The sequence below is a fragment of the Sinocyclocheilus rhinocerous genome, unplaced genomic scaffold (genome assembly GCF_001515625.1).
Source record: "Sinocyclocheilus rhinocerous isolate Xijiao unplaced genomic scaffold, SAMN03320098_v1.1 scaffold1725, whole genome shotgun sequence".
NCBI classification, from domain to species: domain Eukaryota; kingdom Metazoa; phylum Chordata; class Actinopteri; order Cypriniformes; family Cyprinidae; genus Sinocyclocheilus; species Sinocyclocheilus rhinocerous.
The window spans coordinates 827,949-831,269 of record NW_015627232.1 but is presented as its reverse complement, the minus strand read 5'-3'; positions in this window follow the sequence as shown (position 1 = coordinate 831,269).

Genomic DNA, 3,321 nt, shown 5'->3' with positions numbered 1-3,321 from the left:
AATTATAAGGCACTCTCAGTTCTGAACAGAACACAATTATGGAGCTCTGGCCATATCCACTGTCATCCTACATTTGGATTCTGACTGAGCTGTTTATTTATTTATTTTTACCAAGATAGATTTTTTGGGTGAGAAGAAGGTTATTAAAAGTGTATGCATCACAGCGGAGCTGCGTTATGTCTACATTTAACACACACACACACAAACAAAAATTTCTCTGCAACCCAGAGGACATATACGTCTTATTTATTTACCTTTCAGTCACTAACTCCACAGAATGCGCACACATAAATGCAAATGCACAAAGACACAGAGCTCCTCTATAATTTATTGTGGCATTTGTTTATTATTCAGAGTTTGGTCTTGACTCTGAAATGTTTTAGCCCTTATCTCGAAAGGTCCCTGAATCGTTTGAGGAATATCGACAATGTGAGCTCTATGTGTATCTGTGCCTGTCAGTGTGTTTGTGTAGGATTGTGCACCTCTACACGTGGTTGTGTCAGATAGTGTGTGTGTGTGTGTGTGTGTGTGTTCATCTCTACTTTTCTGTGTCAGTGTTAAAGTGTGCTGCTGCTCTCTGGAGGTTGCTGTGAGCAGTTCCTTTTTTTTTTTTTTTTTGCAGGAAAGAAAGTGTCACTTTAAGGCAGTGTGACAAATCATTAGTACGGCCTTTTCAAAGCACAGAAAGAATGGATTTCATCTCATATTTATTAGTTTTCTTTCTGTTCCTTTCAAACAGACTCTTTCAGTCGTCTGTCCTACTTCACATTTGTAAACCCTGAGGAGAGAGACGCTACTGCTTATTGTCCCAATAGAGACGCTACTGCTTATTGTCTCTGTGTCCCCTGCTGTGGCTCATTGTGTGGCATTCTCAACAAATCAGAGCGTTGTCATACTTCACTTCCTCAGCATGCATGAACGCACAAACACATTTTATGTCAGGAACCCTGCTGAAAAATACATCTAAACTAGTTAAAACTGGTTTGCTGGTCTTAGCTGGTGTGTTGGCTAGTTTAGAGAGGGTTTTAGGCACTTTTAGACATCATAAGCATCCAGCTTTAACCTGCAAAGACTTGCTTATACCGTTGTGAAAAAGAATTGTAATAATTAATTAATTGTACTGATTGTGCACTTGTAATGTATTTTATATCTTAAAGTATATATTTTTTTTAAAAATGGTATACTTGCAAATAATATATGTGACCCTGGAGCACAAAACCACAGTCATAAGTAGCACGGCTATATTTATAGCAATAGCCAAAAATACATTGTATGGGTCAAACTTATCGATTTTTCTTTTATACCAAAAATCATTAGGATATTAAGTAAAGATCATGTTCCATGAAGATATTTTGTACATTTTCTACCGTAAATATATCAAAACTTAATTTTTGATTAGTAATGTGACAACTTTAAAATATGGACAGCTTTAAAGGCGATTTTCTCAATATTTTGATTTTTTTGCACCCTCAAAGCTCTGATGTATATGCTACATCTCAATTTAAAAAAATGTAACCTTATGACTGGTTTTGTGGTCTAGGGTCACATATTATTCATGAAATAAATGACTACTTTCGTGTACTTAAAACACTTTCATGTTTCAGTTTTATTTTAGGTACATTTTAAATCATTGTTTTTTGATAATATTTTACTGTGCTTTAAAGAAGCAAACTTATTTTGATGTGTTGACTAACATACTTAAGCGCATGTAAACTACTTGATTGTAAATTTAACTGTAGTATGTTACTTGATATTTGTCAGACTCTGTTTCTGTCTCTTGTGTTTTGTTCCCCACGTGCTTCATGTCCTGGTTTTCCCCCGTGTTCCTCCTATGCCCTTATTTGGTCCTTCCCGTTCCTGTCCTTATTAATATCATTTGTTCCAGTTGTTCCCCGTTTAGTTCCATTGTTTCCAGGTGTTCCCTCATTAGTTTCCATGAGTATTTATGCCTTGTGTATCCCGTATCCTGCGTGTGACTTCCTAGCTGTCAATAAAGACTGTTTATTTGATTCTCCTGCGTTCTCCTCGTTCCTCACCGTAGGCACACCGTGACAATATTAGGCTATATTTAAAGTTAATATAATTTAAATGTACTAAATCGCAACTTCATCATTACAAATGTGCACATATACATTTGTAATGACATACAAATTTCAATAGAAATGAACTTTCTATTGAAAGTTTTATGAAGTAATTATGAAATAATTACTTAATTTGAATTAATTATTGAAGTAATTATGAAATTACATATAAAATGTACTCTACTTCAAAAAGGTCAAACAGCTTAATTCATCTAATATATTTTTAAACTATATTTATAACTATTATAATTATAATTATATCATTTTATTGCAATTAACATCAGTAATTAAGTGTACTAGGTGCCTGAAAGCATTATATTAAGTTCACACTTAAATATATTTTTAAAAGTGTATTATTACTGTAATAAGTATTCTTATGTTAAAGTGTACTTTTTCACAAAAGTAAGTTGGTTTAAGATGCTTTTTATTAGGCACATGAGTTTGTTGTGCAGTCATGTGTTTCATCGCTTTGATAACACTTGGCATCGTCTGTTATATCCGTGACACGGTGATGCTGAAATATAAAAGTGAATTAATTGGTGAATTCAGTTTCAGTGCATCAACTGAACTGATATGGAATGCATCCCAACTCTGCAATCTGCTCAGACATCTTGTTTTGAAATCTGTGAGATGAACACAAAGAGTGAGACAGAGTGTTGATTGAGCAGATCAGATGAGCTGTGTTGTGGCAGTTAGCTCCAGCCAGGTGGTCTTCTGATGGATATGACACCCCCTACAGAGTGCCAACCTACCTCTGTGTTTAAAAATAATGCTGCTGCTGCAGATCAAAACCAGATCGGGACATCACGTTAAAAATAATCTAAGGCAGAGGTGAAGAGTACAAAGTGCTCTTCAGCCACTTTTAAACGATTCGTTCTTTTAAACTTCTTCAGCTATTATCAGAGGTTGGCATTAACAGTGTTGACCAGTTTTTTACTCATTGTCATTTGAAAATAAATAAGAAATTCTATTACTAAATCTCAAAAATGACATCTCAAAATGTGGTTCCACTTTATATTAAGTGGCCTTAACTACTATGTACTTACATCAAAAATAAGTACAATGTACTTATTGTCTTCATATTGTATTGCAAAACACTTTTGCTGCTTTTGAGGTGGGATACGGGTAAGGTTAGGGACAGGTTTGGTGGTATGGGTAGGTTTAAGGGTGGGTTAAGGTGTAATGGATGGGTCATCAGTGTAATTATAAATGTAATTACAGAAATGAATTACAGATGTAA